Below are 20,501 nucleotides of genomic sequence, written 5' to 3' on the forward strand. Positions count from 1 at the left end.
GACAGGGGTATTAAGCCTTCACTGGCAAACAAAAAATCAATCCGTGAAGAGGACTTATTATTAGACCAGGTATATCCAGGGTCTGACGGGTTAAGAAATCTAAACACGTCTTTCAAATTACCGTCTTTAATCAAATTATCTAATGCACAAGTACTTGAATCTTTCTTCACTGTTGAAGCCGCCCCCTGGATTCCACTTGTTTCTGGTGTACAGTTAAAATCCCCACCCATTATTATCGGTCTTCTATTACAAAGAAATGGTTGTAATATTTGAAATAATGCCGTCCGTTCTTTCAACTCTGTATGTCCATAGACATTAATAATCCTGAGTTTACTCCCATTTTTTTCTACATCTATACATAAAGCTCTTCCGTCCACCACTACCTCCACTTTTTCTATATTAACAGTTTTATTGTTAATCAAAAAACCTACACCAGACATCCGATTTTGGTTATCCCCTGACCAAAACTTCGTGTAGTTGTTGTTACGAGTTCAAAATTGGGGATGGATACAAGAGGAAAAACCACAATAACAACACTGGTCCGGCCGGGTTAAGTCAAACGATGATTTTAATAGTCACACGCGTGGGAGATGGACACTGTATGCAGACAGCCTCAGATCTCAAAATGGTGGAGCATTGATCAAACTCTTATAGCCTCTGGTGTCCCCACCTTATCATAAAAGCCTAAACATTCACATGCTTTCTCTCACACGGCGCCTAAGCTACGACCTTGGCTCCCTGTTTATCTGCTCCTGCTGAGATGGGGCAGAAAACTCCAGCATGTTCCGTTCTCTTCTAATCAGACAAATAAGGCGATGACTTTCTGCAAACAGTATTTCTTATAACATCATAAAACAACATCATTCATCCACAATAAATCAGCAGTCTAATGTAATGCAAATCAGTTTAACAAATGCAATAGTTATCAGCTTCTTCTAATTCAGGAGAATAATGCAAACTAAAACTACATAATAATTCACAACCTTTAATTAGGGGTCTAACATGGCATAAAATAATATTATAATCTAACACTTCCCCTGATGAGCTCGTTAGAATAATGAGCTCACCTACACCCTGTACTCCAGTGTGGCCGGGTTCATTTCTTCTTACTCCTGAGGTCCTTTGTCCCCCTGATGGGCGAACCACATGTGAGATGACCTCTGAGTTTGCGCAGTTCAGATGTAAGAAAAACTATTATTACAACAGTAGCCGGTACAGATGACACTCCCCAGTTCTCCCACAGCTTTATTTGATGCTACCTTATACCCTTCAGACGTACTCAGACTAGAACCTCTGTCCAAGGAGCTTTTAGCCTTTATTTTATTGCTGCAGCTACCAGTGTCGTCCAGTTGGGTGATCCTCTGCTCTTCTTTCTTCAACCTCAGGGGTTAGACAACCCTTCAGTCGTGGCACAGATCAGGGGATTGTTCTGCCTCGATTTCAAACGACGATCTGTGTATCCTCGGGTCCTGTGTGTCCTGTGTATCCTCCAGAAAAAGAACAGGAACGCGTCCCCCTTTTGCCCAAGAGCCTCTCGAACCTCGTTGGTCTGGTGTTCCCGGATTTCCGCCAACCCCTTCATGGTTATTGCTGTGTTTATGGGATCCATCCTTTTGAGGTGACTAGCTGGAGCCCAAACGCCATGACACTTGCACCCAGCTGGCGTCTCGGCAGTCACTGTGTCCGTCTCTGCTGCGAAGGATCCTCGCCTATCTGTGACCTCGTCTGGTGTCTGTTCCTTTCTCTGTAAGAGACAGAAAACCAAAACACCTCTCTTCCTAACCCTAATAACCTAATGTTGTTATCTACTGACCTTCTAGTGATTCAGAATTGGTTTAGAATATTCAGAATGTCCCAGGGACTTATTGTAATCATATCCTATGTGTGTGTAAGCGTGTTTGCATTTAGCCCTCTGCACTCAAGGCATTTCCTACACTTTATCAGTCCGGACCATCACGCCGAACGAAGCTTATGACCTTCAAAAGACTGAGTGCCAACTCATTATAAGCACATTTGCAAAGTGTGTCTGAAAATTACTAAAGCCACTCATATTAAGAAAAGACATCAAAAACAAATTAGCCATTTTTAATCCTAACATTTGCCCCCCAAAAATCATGTGTTTGCTTCTGCCTACTGTCCCTTATGGAGACACAATATTGCAGCTACAAGGTCTCCCAGGTTGTCAAGTTGATCTGCATGTGATTCTCTGACTCAGGTATATAATATTAAATGAATCTCGTGTAATTAACTGCCACTACTTAAAACTTAACTTAAAGATATAATTGAATAAAAGATCACAGAGAATAACATGATATCAGTGTTATGTAAGCGCGTGCGGCCTTCCATGCTCGAAGCCTTTCCCCTCCATAGATCAGCCAGACATCGTGCTGACTGTAGCTTTTAACCCTTATTAACTTGAGCACAACTCTATAATGAGCAACAAACTGCAATATGTATAAAAATGTTTTGATTAGCGCCAGTTATAGTTTTAGTAGTGTTTTGCAAAAATTAAGTGTCACCAAATCCCAGCTCCATCATATCAGTCATGCTCTTCTGCTTATCCTTGGGTATTGAGACTATTAACTCTTGCAGCACCGGGTGCTCCTAATTTTGGTTCAAGTGAATTGATAAACTTTTTGAAGGCGATTGACTCACACAGTTATATAGGTGTCCCCGTCCTGTTGTCTCGGGATGCATCACGCTGCCTTATCTGGGGTTAGCTGTTTTCTGGGGATGCGGGTTGAGTGGGGGAGCTCTTCAAGGAGGGGGAGTGTGCTCCCCCTGATGAGCTCTTCAAGGTAAGCTAGGTTAGCCTTCTTGTGTGAGCTTTTCAAGTGCCCTTCAAGGTTTGTGGGATTTTTAGTTTTATAAATGTCCCTCATAACCTCCTGATGACCCAGTACTTCATTTTTGCGCACTAGTACACATTTAGTTTTTGCTTGTAGCTCTCATACTCTACTTACCACTCATCTAAGTCCTGATGTTTCTTAGAGAGGACAACAGTACCTTTAAAATTATATCAAATGTGTGGGGGCGTGGCCTTGCCAATTGTTTTGTTTTTTCCCCCCACCTTTTCAAAATGGCTGGCATGCCCACAAGCACATTTTATGGAAGAAAGAAAGGTAAACTTGATACAATTAAAATGTTTTGTTAAACTCAGATCTTGATTACTTTTCAAAAATAAACATCTAGTAAATAATTTGAGGGGTTCTTAAGAATTATGCTTATTTAGTTTCACAGAGGAAATGACTAATTTATTAATGTGTACTCTAGTGCACGTCGGGACTTTGTACTTATATTTATTTCACTTTTTCCTAGTAGACAACTCTTTAACAAAGGCAGAGAAAATTCTCAACAGAATAATTGAGCGAGATTCAAACATAGATTTTTCAGAAGATGAGAGTCATGTGAGCCAGATAGGAGAGGGTGAGAACCCAGGAGGAGCCACACAAAGATTATCGAGATTCAGTGGCAGATGTAATAGAGAAAAACACAGGGCCACCTGAAATCTGTCGTCCTATCTGGTCCAAAACCAACATGTAGGAGAATCTGGAATTTTTGATTTTGAGTTAAAAATAAAATATGGGTAAAATGCAGAAATGTTTTCCAGTAAGGTAAAAAATAAGAGTCGCATTTATAGCTAAATCCATGACACCTAATTATTTCTACAAGATCACGTCGTTGCTAAAAATTATCAATGATCTCAATGTGTGAAAAGAACTCACAGTATCTGGAGTTCAAGCTCCTCTTGGCTGAGAAACCAGGGACAAACATGTGAGCGAGACCTGAATAATACCAGTAATTAAGAGTTCTCTCCAAAAATCAAGAAAAGGAAGCCCCAATCAGATGAGAATGTAGCAAAATATGGTTCACTCCACTTGCCTGAAATGGTAACAGTCCAAGGCATTTCAGTTGTAGAATGGTTGGGTGCAACAGTAAAACAAGCAGGGTCACTGGATGAATTGGGAGAGTTTTGAAAAGAGGAAACTCTTATGGAGTGAAATCTGGTGAAATCGGTGGGACCTGATTTTTGGGGGGTGAAACCATACTGCATGTCTTCTCTGGCACATTGAATTTCTGTATGACTTGTGTTTTCTGTGAGAGCTTTATAAAATCAAGCAGCTAACCATGACGTCTGCCTTTACAAAACACTTGTCAATCACTAAAGAGTTCCTTCACTTGTCAGTCACTATGTGGTACTAAAGAGCTGTCTGAAATTCAGTTACAGCCCACACAAAGTTACAGATTGGAGTATCCGAGTGCTGAGGTGCGCTTGTGCGCAAAAGTCACAAACACTCTGCTGACTCACTAACTGTACAGCTCCAAACCTCTTCCGACCTCAAAGTCAGCACAGAAAGTGGGCGCCACGAGCTTCGTAGTATGTGTTTACATGGCTGAACAGCTGCTATATTCGAACAAACGCCTTCAGAGGAGACTGCGACCTGAACGCAGTGCCTTCGCCCGCTTGGCGACCAAAAACAAGTTATCACTATGTGACATGCAGTATGGTTTCACCTCCCAATAAGCAGGTCCCACCGAGATTTGAACGCGGATCGCTGGATTCAAAGTCCAGAGTGCTAACCATTACACCATGGAACCGATGTGAAACTGTGTGAACTGTCATGTCATGGCAACCTGCCTAAAAGTATTCAGCCAAATGATCAGTATGGATGACATTGTAGATTATTTGCACTACGTTTCCATGGCTGAACAGCTGCTATATGTGTTATGAGAAGGATAATGTGTGTTTCTTCCAAAGTATCTAACAGTGGTAACCTCCACCAAACTGGCACTGCAATGTCAGAATGGCTGAGTGGTCTAAGGCGCTGCGTTCAGGTTACAGTCTCCTCTGGAGGTGTGGCTTTGAATCCCACTTCTGACATTGAAGCTTTACTCTTCTTGATATTGTGACAAAATACTCTTGGGTTAACCACGAGCTTTCTAAAAACTTGCATATAACAATTGTGCACCATTCATTCCTCATCTTTGCTGCCCATCATTACAACTTTGCTAATGATGGGCAGCAGGATAGTGTCATGATGTTACCTCAGACATGGTTAAAAGCCCTGATAACGTAAGTGCTTCTCGCCGTGTCTGGTGCCGCGTGCCTGTAATCCAAGCTACCGGGAGGCTGAGGTTTGAGGATTGTTTGAGCTCAGGAGCTCTGAGCTGCAGCAGGCTATGTCGATCGGGTGTCCGCATTGCGTTCGGCATTGATATGGTGATCCTGGGGGAGCCTGAGACCACCAGGTCACCTAAGGAGGGGTGCACCGGCCCAGGTCGGAGACGGAGCAGGTTAAAGCCCCCGTGTCGCTCAGTAGTGGGATCGCACCTGTGAATAGATGCTGTAGCGCAGCCTGAGCAATACAGCTAGACCCAATCTTTATACACATCCTTATACTTGTCTCTAGATCACACAGCAGCCTCATCAGCATGTCTTGGTCTTTTTAATTCAAGTCCAAAACACTCACAAATCTGCTGCTCTGCTTGTCCGGCACCACCTCCACCTGCAGGACAGCTGCAACTACATCCTCCACTCTAAACACGCCACCGCCCAGCAGGTGGAGACAAACTCAAAGTAGGACATTTCCTTGGTGAGGAGAGAGGATGGAACCAAAAATGCATTTATCCCCGTGTTCTGTGTTGATGAAAATCACCCAACAGGAAAGCAGCTGGGCATTCATTTGAAACCAGTTCACAGGTTGGGCTGTGGTTCCCCCTCTAGCGTGTCTGCTTGAACTTTCAACTGTGAACCACTTAGATCCAACCTTCCCAACTGCTCATCTCGCAAAAGACAAAATAGAAGAACCCAGAATGTCTTTTTATACCTGCTCACGCTTTTTCACGCTTCCCTCACAGGACGTCACATTTCACACTTTGGCCATCCAATCAAGTTGTTGACATCTAATCATTCCTGTCCACCACACCTGATCTTTCTATTTCGATCTGACTTACAACATTTAACACAAACTTTTAAATCAATATATTTTCTTAGTAATTATTTTTATTTGTTTATTACATGCACTTAACATACAAGTATGTCAAATGGAAATCAGCAACTGCGTGGGATTATTCAACTAGTTGGCTGTTGCAATGTGTCAGGATGGCCGAGCGGACTAAGGCGCTGCGTTCAGGTCGCAGTCTCACCTCGAGGCGTGGGTTCGAATCCCACTTCTGACAATTGTATCTTGGCACTTCTTTCTTCCTTCTACTCATGTATCTTTGATCAGTGGTTGTTGATCAATGGTCATGAGAATTTGCATAATCGTGATGAAGGAACTGACCTCCAAGCCCACTGTTCCTTCAGGGGTCTGCTTTCAGTCATTATGCAAATATACTGTTTATAAGATTGGGGAAACCTGCAGTCAGCTGACACTGAAGAAGTCACTTGGATGAGTGACGAGACATTTTTCCCACTGAAAACGCTACATTCAGATGAACAGAATCAACCTTTGGAGACTTCTTACTGTTGTGACAAAATACACTTGAAACTGGCAATTCTATATCAGTGGAGAACCAATTCCAACAGTCTAAGAGATGTCCATCAAGAGCCTGGGACGGTGGTATAATGTAGACCTCAATGATACCTGGCAACTTGACAAACGAAGGCAAAACTTGGCTAATGACCTCAGGCGGATTAACAACACTGCACTCCTTGAGTGAGGCTTGAGATGTCACTCAAGGACTCCCGGGACCCCATAGTGAGGGGCGCTGCTCCCACCCTAGCAACAGGGAGGAAGTGGACCACAGCCACGTCTGTGCTACAGGCCAAATCGGCTCTGAGCCATAATGACATGGTGGGTCGCGTCCAACAGGGCAGAGAAGGATTTGGTCTTGGCAACCTCGGTGGCAACAGGCATCTGTAACCGAACGTCAAAAAATGGTGGTGGAGGAGGTGTGTCGAAAGGAGGAAACAGTAAGACACGCCAGAGCCATAGCGCTGGCCAAGCAGGGTCACTGGATGAATTGGGAGAGTTTTGAAAAGAGGAAACTCTTATGGAGTGAAATCTGGTGAAATCGGTGGGACCTGATTTTTGGGGGGTGAAACCATACTGCATGTCTTCTCTGGCACATTGAATTTCTGTATGACTTGTGTTTTCTGTGAGAGCTTTATAAAATCAAGCAGCTAACCATGACGTCTGCCTTTGCACTTGTCAATCACTAAAGAGTTCCTTCACTTGTCAGTCACTATGTGGTACTAAAGAGCTGTCTGAAATTCAGTTACTTTACTTAGTACTATGTTCCTCCTACGCCGAGCGGCGCATCGGGCAGCTAGTGATCTCCATCGATGTCGGTCAGCAGCGACTGCTTCAGCTTCGTCCCAGGCAATGTCGACAGTTCTCAGATCGTCCATAAATGTTCGACGCCATGTGATCTTTGGTCGGCCTTGCTTTCGCTTGCCAGTGCGTGGACGCCATGTCATGGTAATCTTAGCTGGGCGATGAGGGGGTAGGTGTAAAATATGTCCCGCAAAGCGAAAGCACCTTTCTGCAACAACATCGGCTAATGGGCGGGTGCCTGCTCTTCGTGGGACCTCCTCATTTGTTATTCGGTCCCGGTAGGAAATTCTCAGGATTCGCCGCAAGCCACGTTGTTGAAGCACGTTCAGGTGTTGAATAATTGCACTTGTTGAGCGCCAGGTTTCACTAGCGTAACGTGCAGTAGGGAAGACTATAGAGTTCAGTAGTCTGATCTTGACCCTTACATTCAGGGAGGTCGAGTTCCAAATAGGTTGGAGACGTCGCAGGACACCAACTGCCTTCCCTACTCTGCCGTCGACATCCCGATCAGAGACCCCGTCATTCGAGATGATGCTGCCAAGATATGTAAAATTCTCCACCTCTTCAGCACGTTGTTGGTTGATCATGACAGGAATGTGGGCACGTGCATAGCCAACTCGGAGTACCTTGGTTTTTTTGGCACTGATTCTCTGCAGGGCTGCGGTCAACGAAATTCAGTTACAACCCACACAAAGTTACAGATTGGAGTATCCGAGTGCTGAGGTGCGCTTGTGCGCAAAAGTCACAAACACTCTGCTGACTCACTAACTGTACAGCTCCAAACCTCTTCCGACCTCAAAGTCAGCACAGAAAGTGGGCGCCACGAGCTTCGTAGTATGTGTTTACATGGCTGAACAGCTGCTATATTCGAACAAACGCCTTCAGAGGAGACTGCGACCTGAACGCAGTGCCTTCGCCCGCTTGGCGACCAAAAACAAGTTATCACTATGTGACATGCAGTATGGTTTCACCTCCCAATAAGCAGGTCCCACCGAGATTTGAACGCGGATCGCTGGATTCAAAGTCCAGAGTGCTAACCATTACACCATGGAACCGATGTGAAACTGTGTGAACTGTCATGTCATGGCAACCTGCCTAAAAGTATTCAGCCAAATGATCAGTATGGATGACATTGTAGATTATTTGCACTACGTTTCCATGGCTGAACAGCTGCTATATGTGTTATGAGAAGGATAATGTGTGTTTCTTCCAAAGTATCTAACAGTGGTAACCTCCACCAAACTGGCACTGCAATGTCAGAATGGCTGAGCGGTCTAAGGCGCTGCGTTCAGGTTACAGTCTCCTCTGGAGGTGTGGCTTTGAATCCCACTTCTGACATTGAAGCTTTACTCTTCTTGATATTGTGACAAAATACTCTTGGGTTAACCACGAGCTTTCTAAAAACTTGCATATAACAATTGTGCACCATTCATTCCTCATCTTTGCTGCCCATCATTACAACTTTGCTAATGATGGGCAGCAGGATAGTGTCATGATGTTACCTCAGACATGGTTAAAAGCCCTGATAACGTAATGATCAGTATGGATGACATTGTAGATTATTCGCACTACGTTTCCATGGCTGAACAGCTGCTAGATGTTACCTCAGACATGGTTAAAAGCCCTGTTAACAGGAAAGCAGCTGGGCATTCATTTGAAACCAGTTCACAGGTTGGGCTGTGGTTCCCCCTCTAGCGTGTCTGCTTGAACTTTCAACTGTGAACCTCTTAGATCCAACCTTCCCAACTGCTCATCTCGCAAAAGACAAAATAGAAGAACCCAGAATGTCTTTTTATACCTGCTCACGCTTTTTCACGCTTCCCTCACAGGACGTCACATTTCACACTTTGGCCATCCAATCAAGTTGTTGACATCTAATCATTCCTGTCCACCACACCTGATCTTTCTATTTCGATCTGACTTACAACATTTAACACAAACTTTTAAATCAATATATTTTCTTAGTAATTATTTTTATTTGTTTATTAAATGCACTTAACATACAAGTATGTCAAATGGAAATCAGCAACTGCGTGGGATTATTCAACTAGTTGGCTGTTGCAATGTGTCAGGATGGCCGAGCGGTCTAAGGCGCTGCGTTCAGGTCGCAGTCTCCCCTGGAGGCGTGGGTTCGAATCCCACTTCTGACAACAGTATCTTGGCACTTCTTTCTTCCTTCTACTCATGGGTCTTTGATCAGTGGTTGTTGATCAATGGTCATGAGAATTTGCATAATCGTGATGAAGGAACTGACCTCCAAGCCCACTGTTCCTTCAGGGTGCTGCTTTCAGTCATTATGCAAATATACTGTTTATAAGATTGGGGAAACCTGCAGTCAGCTGAGACTGAAGAAGTCACTTGGATGAGTGACGAGACATTTTTCCCACTGAAAACGCTACATTCAGATGAACAGAATCAACCTTTGGAGACTTCTTACTGTTGTGAGAAATTACACTTGAAACTGGCAATTCTATATCAGTGGAGAACCAATTCCAACAGTCTAAGAGATGTCCATCAAGAGCCTGGGACGGTGGTATAATGTAGACCTCAATGATACCTGGCAACTTGACAAACGAAGGCAAAACTTGGCTAATGACCTCAGGCGGATTAACAACACTGCACTCCTTGAGTGAGGCTTGAGATGTCACTCAAGGACTCCCGGGACCCCATAGTGAGGGGCGCTGCTCCCACCCTAGCAACAGGGAGGAAGTGGACCACAGCCACGTCTGTGCTACAGGCCAAATCGGCTCTGAGCCATAATGACATGGTGGGTCGCGTCCAACAGGGTAGAGAAGGATTTGGTCTTGGCAACCTCGGTGGCAACAGGCATCTGTAACCGAACGTCAAAAAATGGTGGTGGAGGAGGTGTGTCGAAAGGAGGAAACAGTAAGACACGCCAGAGCCATAGCGCTGGCCAAGCAGGGTCACTGGATGAATTGGGAGAGTTTTGAAAAGAGGAAACTCTTATGGAGTGAAATCTGGTGAAATCGGTGGGACCTGATTTTTGGGGGGTGAAACCATACTGCATGTCTTCTCTGGCACATTGAATTTCTGTATGACTTGTGTTTTCTGTGAGAGCTTTATAAAATCAAGCAGCTAACCATGACGTCTGCCTTTACAAAACACTTGTCAATCACTAAAGAGTTCCTTCACTTGTCAGTCACTATGTGGTACTAAAGAGCTGTCTGAAATTCAGTTACTTTACTTAGTACTATGTTCCTCCTACGCCGAGCGGCGCATCGGGCAGCTAGTGATCTCCATCGATGTCGGTCAGCAGCGACTGCTTCAGCTTCGTCCCAGGCAATGTCGACAGTTCTCAGATCGTCCATAAATGTTCGACGCCATGTGATCTTTGGTCGGCCTTGCTTTCGCTTGCCAGTGCGTGGACGCCATGTCATGGTAATCTTAGCTGGGCGATGAGGGGGTAGGTGTAAAATATGTCCCGCAAAGCGAAAGCACCTTTCTGCAACAACATCGGCTAATGGGCGGGTGCCTGCTCTTCGTGGGACCTCCTCATTTGTTATTCGGTCCCGGTAGGAAATTCTCAGGATTCGCCGCAAGCCACGTTGTTGAAGCACGTTCAGGTGTTGAATAATTGCACTTGTTGAGCGCCAGGTTTCACTAGCGTAACGTGCAGTAGGGAAGACTATAGAGTTCAGTAGTCTGATCTTGACCCTTACATTCAGGGAGGTCGAGTTCCAAATAGGTTGGAGACGTCGCAGGACACCAACTGCCTTCCCTACTCTGCCGTCGACATCCCGATCAGAGACCCCGTCATTCGAGATGATGCTGCCAAGATATGTAAAATTCTCCACCTCTTCAGCACGTTGTTGGTTGATCATGACAGGAATGTGGGCACGTGCATAGCCAACTCGGAGTACCTTGGTTTTTTTGGCACTGATTCTCTGCAGGGCTGCGGTCAACGAAATTCAGTTACAACCCACACAAAGTTACAGATTGGAGTATCCGAGTGCTGAGGTGCGCTTGTGCGCAAAAGTCACAAACACTCTGCTGACTCACTAACTGTACAGCTCCAAACCTCTTCCGACCTCAAAGTCAGCACAGAAAGTGGGCGCCACGAGCTTCGTAGTATGTGTTTACATGGCTGAACAGCTGCTATATTCGAACAAACGCCTTCAGAGGAGACTGCGACCTGAACGCAGTGCCTTCGCCCGCTTGGCGACCAAAAACAAGTTATCACTATGTGACATGCAGTATGGTTTCACCTCCCAATAAGCAGGTCCCACCGAGATTTGAACGCGGATCGCTGGATTCAAAGTCCAGAGTGCTAACCATTACACCATGGAACCGATGTGAAACTGTGTGAACTGTCATGTCATGGCAACCTGCCTAAAAGTATTCAGCCAAATGATCAGTATGGATGACATTGTAGATTATTTGCACTACGTTTCCATGGCTGAACAGCTGCTATATGTGTTATGAGAAGGATAATGTGTGTTTCTTCCAAAGTATCTAACAGTGGTAACCTCCACCAAACTGGCACTGCAATGTCAGAATGGCTGAGCGGTCTAAGGCGCTGCGTTCAGGTTACAGTCTCCTCTGGAGGTGTGGCTTTGAATCCCACTTCTGACATTGAAGCTTTACTCTTCTTGATATTGTGACAAAATACTCTTGGGTTAACCACGAGCTTTCTAAAAACTTGCATATAACAATTGTGCACCATTCATTCCTCATCTTTGCTGCCCATCATTACAACTTTGCTAATGATGGGCAGCAGGATAGTGTCATGATGTTACCTCAGACATGGTTAAAAGCCCTGATAACGTAATGATCAGTATGGATGACATTGTAGATTATTCGCACTACGTTTCCATGGCTGAACAGCTGCTAGATGTTACCTCAGACATGGTTAAAAGCCCTGTTAACAGGAAAGCAGCTGGGCATTCATTTGAAACCAGTTCACAGGTTGGGCTGTGGTTCCCCCTCTAGCGTGTCTGCTTGAACTTTCAACTGTGAACCTCTTAGATCCAACCTTCCCAACTGCTCATCTCGCAAAAGACAAAATAGAAGAACCCAGAATGTCTTTTTATACCTGCTCACGCTTTTTCACGCTTCCCTCACAGGACGTCACATTTCACACTTTGGCCATCCAATCAAGTTGTTGACATCTAATCATTCCTGTCCACCACACCTGATCTTTCTATTTCGATCTGACTTACAACATTTAACACAAACTTTTAAATCAATATATTTTCTTAGTAATTATTTTTATTTGTTTATTAAATGCACTTAACATACAAGTATGTCAAATGGAAATCAGCAACTGCGTGGGATTATTCAACTAGTTGGCTGTTGCAATGTGTCAGGATGGCCGAGCGGTCTAAGGCGCTGCGTTCAGGTCGCAGTCTCCCCTGGAGGCGTGGGTTCGAATCCCACTTCTGACAACAGTATCTTGGCACTTCTTTCTTCCTTCTACTCATGGGTCTTTGATCAGTGGTTGTTGATCAATGGTCATGAGAATTTGCATAATCGTGATGAAGGAACTGACCTCCAAGCCCACTGTTCCTTCAGGGTGCTGCTTTCAGTCATTATGCAAATATACTGTTTATAAGATTGGGGAAACCTGCAGTCAGCTGAGACTGAAGAAGTCACTTGGATGAGTGACGAGACATTTTTCCCACTGAAAACGCTACATTCAGATGAACAGAATCAACCTTTGGAGACTTCTTACTGTTGTGAGAAATTACACTTGAAACTGGCAATTCTATATCAGTGGAGAACCAATTCCAACAGTCTAAGAGATGTCCATCAAGAGCCTGGGACGGTGGTATAATGTAGACCTCAATGATACCTGGCAACTTGACAAACGAAGGCAAAACTTGGCTAATGACCTCAGGCGGATTAACAACACTGCACTCCTTGAGTGAGGCTTGAGATGTCACTCAAGGACTCCCGGGACCCCATAGTGAGGGGCGCTGCTCCCACCCTAGCAACAGGGAGGAAGTGGACCACAGCCACGTCTGTGCTACAGGCCAAATCGGCTCTGAGCCATAATGACATGGTGGGTCGCGTCCAACAGGGTAGAGAAGGATTTGGTCTTGGCAACCTCGGTGGCAACAGGCATCTGTAACCGAACGTCAAAAAATGGTGGTGGAGGAGGTGTGTCGAAAGGAGGAAACAGTAAGACACGCCAGAGCCATAGCGCTGGCCAAGCAGGGTCACTGGATGAATTGGGAGAGTTTTGAAAAGAGGAAACTCTTATGGAGTGAAATCTGGTGAAATCGGTGGGACCTGATTTTTGGGGGGTGAAACCATACTGCATGTCTTCTCTGGCACATTGAATTTCTGTATGACTTGTGTTTTCTGTGAGAGCTTTATAAAATCAAGCAGCTAACCATGACGTCTGCCTTTACAAAACACTTGTCAATCACTAAAGAGTTCCTTCACTTGTCAGTCACTATGTGGTACTAAAGAGCTGTCTGAAATTCAGTTACTTTACTTAGTACTATGTTCCTCCTACGCCGAGCGGCGCATCGGGCAGCTAGTGATCTCCATCGATGTCGGTCAGCAGCGACTGCTTCAGCTTCGTCCCAGGCAATGTCGACAGTTCTCAGATCGTCCATAAATGTTCGACGCCATGTGATCTTTGGTCGGCCTTGCTTTCGCTTGCCAGTGCGTGGACGCCATGTCATGGTAATCTTAGCTGGGCGATGAGGGGGTAGGTGTAAAATATGTCCCGCAAAGCGAAAGCACCTTTCTGCAACAACATCGGCTAATGGGCGGGTGCCTGCTCTTCGTGGGACCTCCTCATTTGTTATTCGGTCCCGGTAGGAAATTCTCAGGATTCGCCGCAAGCCACGTTGTTGAAGCACGTTCAGGTGTTGAATAATTGCACTTGTTGAGCGCCAGGTTTCACTAGCGTAACGTGCAGTAGGGAAGACTATAGAGTTCAGTAGTCTGATCTTGACCCTTACATTCAGGGAGGTCGAGTTCCAAATAGGTTGGAGACGTCGCAGGACACCAACTGCCTTCCCTACTCTGCCGTCGACATCCCGATCAGAGACCCCGTCATTCGAGATGATGCTGCCAAGATATGTAAAATTCTCCACCTCTTCAGCACGTTGTTGGTTGATCATGACAGGAATGCGGGCACGTGCATAGCCAACTCGGAGTACCTTGGTTTTTTTGGCACTGATTCTCTGCAGGGCCGCGGTCAACGAACTTCAGTTACAACCCACACAAAGTTACAGATTGGAGTATCCGAGTGCTGAGGTGCGCTTGTGCGCAAAAGTCACAAACACTCTGCTGACTCACTAACTGTACAGCTCCAAACCTCTTCCGACCTCAAAGTCAGCACAGAAAGTGGGGGCCACGAGCTTCGTAGTATGTGTTTACATGGCTGAATAGCTGCTATATTCGAACAAACGCCTTCAGAGGAGACTGCGACCTGAACGCAGTGCCTTCGACCGCTTGGCGACCAAAAACAAGTTATCACTATGTGACATGCAGTATGGTTTCACCTCCCAATAAGCAGGTCCCACCAAGATTTGAACGCAGATCGCTGGATTCAAAGTCCAGAGTGCTAACCATTACACCATGGAACCAATGTGAAACTGTGTGAACTGTCATTTCATGGCAACCTGCCTAAAAGTATTCAGCCAAATGATCAGTATGGATGACATTGTAGATTATTCGCACTACGTTTCCATGGCTGAACAGCTGCTAGATGTTACCTCAGACATGGTTAAAAGCCCTGTTAACAGGAAAGCAGCTGGGCATTCATTTGAAACCAGTTCACAGGTTGGGCTGTGGTTCCCCCTCTAGCGTGTCTGCTTGAACTTTCAACTGTGAACCTCTTAGATCCAACCTTCCCAACTGCTCATCTCGCAAAAGACAAAATAGAAGAACCCAGAATGTCTTTTTATACCTGCTCACGCTTTTTCACGCTTCCCTCACAGGACGTCACATTTCACACTTTGGCCATCCAATCAAGTTGTTGACATCTAATCATTCCTGTCCACCACACCTGATCTTTCTATTTCGATCTGACTTACAACATTTAACACAAACTTTTAAATCAATATATTTTCTTAGTAATTATTTTTATTTGTTTATTACATGCACTTAACATACAAGTATGTCAAATGGAAATCAGCAACTGCGTCGGATTATTCAACTTGTTGGCTGTTGCAATGTGTCAGGATGGCTGAGCGGTCTAAGGGGTTGCGTTCAGGGCGCAGTCTCCCCTGGAGGCGTGTGTTCGAATCCCACTTCTGACAATTGTATCTTGGCACTTCTTTCTTCCTTCTACTCATGGGTCTTTGATCAGTGGTTGTTGATCAATGGTCATGAGAATTTGCATAATCGTGATGAAGGAACTGACCTCCAAGCCCACTGTTCCTTCAGGGGGCTGCTTTCAGTCATTATGCAAATATACTGTTTATAAGTTTGGACGACTTGACCAACGTTCTGCCTTGACTTCACTATTGCAGGGCACGCACACATCAATGAAACTAAACACATTTTGCTATAACTCCAGTTAAGTTTAGTTAGTTTTGTGAACATTCATTACAGTTTTTAGTCAGTTTTCCTTTTTTGTTTTGATTTTATTTCCGTTAACGCAAATGTTTTTCCACTTCTAGTTTTCGTTATTTCATTTGTTGTCTTTAATAATAATAACCTTGCTCTGCACACTGGAATAAACATAATCAACATGATCAACATTTTACTGCGTGTCAATTCACCATCTTATCGATTCAAGTGCTCCATCCTTATGTGGTTTGTGACATTATGTTTATCTAAACCTCCACTTTGTCTCTAAATGTTTGAAGAATTTTTTCAAGTTTGGGGTCAAATTTTGAGAATTTGACCATAAGTGAAAGTTATGGCGTTATCACCCCCTTCGGGGCTTACCTTTCCCAATTTTGATGATATTCCTTCCCATTCTCTATTCTTTGCAAGTACCCCTTTTCGGTGGCGAGAAACTGTTGGTGTGATCCAGTGGGTGCTGTAAAAACAAAAGCTCAGGACAGAACAGTCACCAGTCATGTACTTCATTCAAAATTAGCATATATCGAACTTCATATTGATCCTCTGAGTGTAATGGTACATTTTAATTTGAACTTCTCAAAGCTAAACACAATATTTTTCTTTATTTTGCTCTTGTTCTTGTGCAGCACCACCCCTCAGCACATGCCCCTGTTGGTTCTATCTTACTTTTAAATTGCTAATTATTTCAAGAAAGCACCCAAAAGTGTCTATCATTACATATCTCCATTTTGAGTGTGACAAATCTATCATTCCCCTGTTATTCATAGACCTCAGTGGAGGTTTTTTTTTTTACCTCTATAAAAGTTAATTGACTCTTTACAGTGACCCGCTATGGTTAATAATAATCTGCTCACTTATGAGTGAAATCAAACCTTTTCTTCACTTTAGCATTTAACATTCCCAACCATATAATATGATACATTAATCGAAACACAGCTACTAAAACACAATTTTCTTAATGTAAACATCAGTAACTCAAAATTAGCAACCAAAGGGTTAAGTCTGCAGTTCACACTCCTGTGAAGCTACAGCCTCCCTCTTTAGTCTCTGTCCTCCTTCTGTTCCTGCAAAAACAAAAACAAAGCAAGACAAAACATCCACCCTTCTTTTACAGGCTGGGTGAATTGTCTGTGGACATCTACTAATCCTAAAGTCAGTACCGTTTTTGTCTCAGTATTAAGTCAGTTAAAACTTTTAGTCATCAGTCCGTCACAGTCCAGTCACATGCATACATCCACACACATTTATACCAGGTATTGCTGATAAGGGAGTCTCACGAAGAGTGTCACGCGCAACCTATTCGAGCCTCCATCACCAGCAAGATGACGTCATCATTTTAAAGGAAACAGTTCCTTGTTTGTTTTTTCCTTCTTTGGACTGGATTGACTCACTGCAATCCTTTTAGGCTCAGGACTTCTCATTCGATCAGTGTCCCATATAAGTGAATTTCTCCCAAGCCCATTATAATCATGGAGAAAAATACTTCGCGACTGTTTTCAGTAAGAACATTTTATAGCACTTTAAAGTTCAATCTCTCAGGCCTGGATTAAAGAGCCGATTTGTTAAATCGGGAACTCACAAAATACCAAAATATCACCACCGGTGGATCAAACCTCTCAGATGTTCTTATTTCAGTGCACTGTAACAAAAGCAAAAACAAATGTAAACAATAAAATACTCATATAATAACAAATACTGGGGCCCATTGCAAACATGTCCAAGCATAAAACCATCCTTCTCTCTCTTAGAGAAGGAAAACAATCCAAACCTCACTGATAAAATCACCCTAGTGTCAAACAAAACCCAAAAGTCAACCAAAACTTCACCAGAAAGTTTTTCTCCCTCCCGGGACAATATTGTGTAGGCATGCAGGTACTGTAACTCCTTTTTGCACTGACAAAAACATGTTGGACACTGGTTGCACACAAATGCTTTGCTTTGGCAGAAACTTAAACAACTGAGTTAAATCAACACAACCTTTTCATATTCTCTCCGAAATAAAACTCACACCGTTAATTCATCATTTTCACTCTGTACCACTGCTCCTTATCAGGCTGTGTGAAGCACAGTAAACAATTCAGTGGAGGCCTTAAGCCATAAACAGACATCACGCACAGACATTGTTTTCACAACCCAACTGCTTTAGACCTTGTCCCCTAAATCTACACAAATGCCCTCTGGGTGGCATGAAATGCATTTAACCAATAAACAATCAATGGGTTCTTGTTGTTGTAACCGACTCCGTATTTGGATGTTTGTGTGCAGCATTTGTTAGTAAAGCATTCTTCATTGCATCAGCGTGTGTGTGTGTATCACTCTTCAGTGAATTGAATCAGCATTTCGATTTTTTGCACGTGTGTGTGTGTCATTTCTCACTCAATCAACAAGTGCATATGTGCATATGTGTGTTTCTCTTCATTCTGAGTCAGTGCATGTGGATGTGTGTGTTTGTGTGGGTGTTTGTATTCATCACTTTCCTGTTCTGGTGTTCTGGGTAAACCACGGCCTGAAGCGTGCCCTGGGGTCCTGCCCTCCTCCTTTTCAGTCCGTTTGCATCCGTTGGTGCTGCTGCTGCTCAAAGTTCTGTCCATACTGGTTCTGGCCCCAATTGAGGCAGTGCTTTTCTCCAGTATCCTGCATCTTCTCCTTGTTCCGCTCCTCCTTAACTTGACCCTTTTGCTTCTGTAGCTCCTTCAGGGCTTGCTCCTGCTGTTGGAGCTTTTTCGTCAGGTTTGGCGACCTCCTGCTCCAGCAAGCTCCGGCCTGATTTCAAGTCCTGTGTCTGGGACTCCAAGCCTGATGGGTTCGATTATCAGCCAGCTCCTCCTGAGCCATGCTCAGTTTCTGCTCTGATGCCTTGAGAAACCTCAGAGTCTTTTCCGTACAAGTCAGATTGAAGTCCATTGATGTTTCCCTTGCTTTGCTCCACGGCCTTCTACAGCTCTGCTGTTCGGCTCTTCTCAGAGGTCAGCTCCTGGCCGAGCCCCGACACCTGTGCCTTCAGCTTATTTTCTCCTGGTGCCTTTGTTCATTCCGAGGTGCCTCCTGACCTCAGTTACTCCTCCTGTTTCTGGCACGCCCTTTTTGCTGCCCGATCATCCGTGTTGGTCCGTCACTGTCCTGCACAGTTTTAATGCAGAGTTGTTAAGGTCAGCATTGTCTTGCTCGGCCTCACTTTTCCTCCGGGCTTAATGGGCGTCTCGTCACAGCTCTGTCAGCTGAAGCTGTCTGGAAATCTCCCCCGTGTAGTGAAACGGGCCTTGGATTTAACGCTCTCCGTCTCCGTTGCATGAGATCGTTTTCCTGCAGCACTGTTGACATTTTCAGGTTGTTGTTGTGGGTCCAGCTGCTGTAGCATTTGGTCAGGGTCACATCAAAGATAGTAGAGGAGAGAGCAAAGATGGTAGGGGGGGAGAGCAGGAGTCCAGGTCAGCCTCGGCTTTCCGGGCCGACAAGGCAGCCTGTAATCAAACATACAGAGAAAAAACAAAACAAACACAAAACAAAAACGAACGAACAGGAAAATGATGTTATTTTGGCTACGTTATTCAGAGAGGGGAGAAACAACGGGACCAGGCCCTGTGTCAGCCTTCTCTCCCCCTTTTTTTGTTTTTTCTCACCATATAATCCACTCATGACCCGCCAAGTTGACAGGACAACACAGGTACATGTTAAAATTCTTAAGATCATGTTTAAAAGCCCAAAAATGGGATTTTCCTTCATTCAGTAATCACTTGTATTAATCAATCAGCAGAAAACATGTCACAATTTGAATCTTTTTACCACTAAATTTGTTGTGTCTTCCCTGGTTGGTCAGACCAGTGTCTTTTTTTTTTTTAAGTTAAGTTGTTGTCCTGCAACCCAGAGAGTTTATTTGTTATTAGTGGATAAATTCAATTCAATTCAATTTTATTTATATAGCGCCAAATCACAACATAAGTCGCCTCAAGGCGCTTCATAGATACAGAGAAAAAAACCCAACAATCATATGACCCCCTATGAGCAAGCACTTTGGCAACAGTGGGAAGGAAAAACTCCCTTTTAACAGGAAGAAACCTCCGGCAGAACCAGGCTCAGGGAGGGGCGGCCATCTGCTGCGACCGGTTGGGGTGAGAGAAGGAAGACAGGATAAAAGACATGCTGTGGAAGAGAGACAGAGGTTAATAACAGATATGATTCAATGCAGAGAGGTCTGTTAATACATAGTGAGTGAGAAAGGTGACTGGAAAGGAAAAACTCAATGCATCATGGGAATCCCCCGGCAGCCTATGTCTATTGCAGCATAACTAAGGGAGGATTCAGGGTCACCTGGTCCAGCCCTAACTATATGCTTTAGCAAAAAGGAAAGTTTTAAGCCTAATCTTGAAAGTAGAGATAGTGTCTGTCTCCCGAATCCAAACTGGAAGCTGGTTCCACAGAAGAGGGGCCTGAAAACTGAAGGCTCTCCCTCCCATTCTACTTTTAAATACTCTAGGAACAACAAGTAGGCCTGCAGAGCAAGAGCGAAGTGCTCTAATAGGGTGATATGGTACTACAAGGTCATTGAGATAAGATGGGGCCTGATTATTTAAGACCTTGTATGTGAGGAGCAGGATTTTGAATTCAATTCTGGATTTAACAGGAAGCCAATGAAGGGAAGCCAAAACAGGAGAAATATGCTCTCTCTTTCTAGTCCCTGTCAGTACTCTTGCTGCAGCATTTTGGATTAGC

At 44.3% G+C, this 20,501-nt stretch overlaps 7 non-coding genes and 1 pseudogene across 7 annotated transcripts; 4 read left to right on the top strand and 4 right to left on the bottom strand.

The window, feature by feature from the left end:
* Nucleotides 1-4,527: 4,527 nt before the first annotated feature.
* trnaq-uug (transfer RNA glutamine (anticodon UUG)) lies at nucleotides 4,528-4,599 on the bottom strand. Its single transcript has one exon. It is a non-coding gene; the product is annotated as a tRNA-Gln (tRNA).
* A 1,498-nt stretch (nucleotides 4,600-6,097) lies between these two features.
* trnal-cag (transfer RNA leucine (anticodon CAG)) lies at nucleotides 6,098-6,180 on the top strand. The gene has a single exon. It is a non-coding gene; the product is annotated as a tRNA-Leu (tRNA).
* A 491-nt stretch (nucleotides 6,181-6,671) lies between these two features.
* The window catches only part of LOC113035732 (uncharacterized), a 45,562-nt pseudogene continuing 31,732 nt past the window's right edge, over nucleotides 6,672-20,501 (top strand).
* Nucleotides 8,264-8,335, bottom strand: trnaq-uug (transfer RNA glutamine (anticodon UUG)). Its single transcript has one exon. It is a non-coding gene; the product is annotated as a tRNA-Gln (tRNA).
* trnal-cag (transfer RNA leucine (anticodon CAG)) lies at nucleotides 9,348-9,430 on the top strand. The gene has a single exon. It is a non-coding gene; the product is annotated as a tRNA-Leu (tRNA).
* Nucleotides 11,519-11,590, bottom strand: trnaq-uug (transfer RNA glutamine (anticodon UUG)). Its single transcript has one exon. It is a non-coding gene; the product is annotated as a tRNA-Gln (tRNA).
* Nucleotides 12,603-12,685, top strand: trnal-cag (transfer RNA leucine (anticodon CAG)). The gene has a single exon. It is a non-coding gene; the product is annotated as a tRNA-Leu (tRNA).
* Nucleotides 14,774-14,845, bottom strand: trnaq-uug (transfer RNA glutamine (anticodon UUG)). The gene has a single exon. It is a non-coding gene; the product is annotated as a tRNA-Gln (tRNA).

The sequence above is a fragment of the Astatotilapia calliptera genome, chromosome 14 (genome assembly GCF_900246225.1).
Source record: "Astatotilapia calliptera chromosome 14, fAstCal1.2, whole genome shotgun sequence".
Lineage (NCBI taxonomy): Eukaryota > Metazoa > Chordata > Actinopteri > Cichliformes > Cichlidae > Astatotilapia > Astatotilapia calliptera.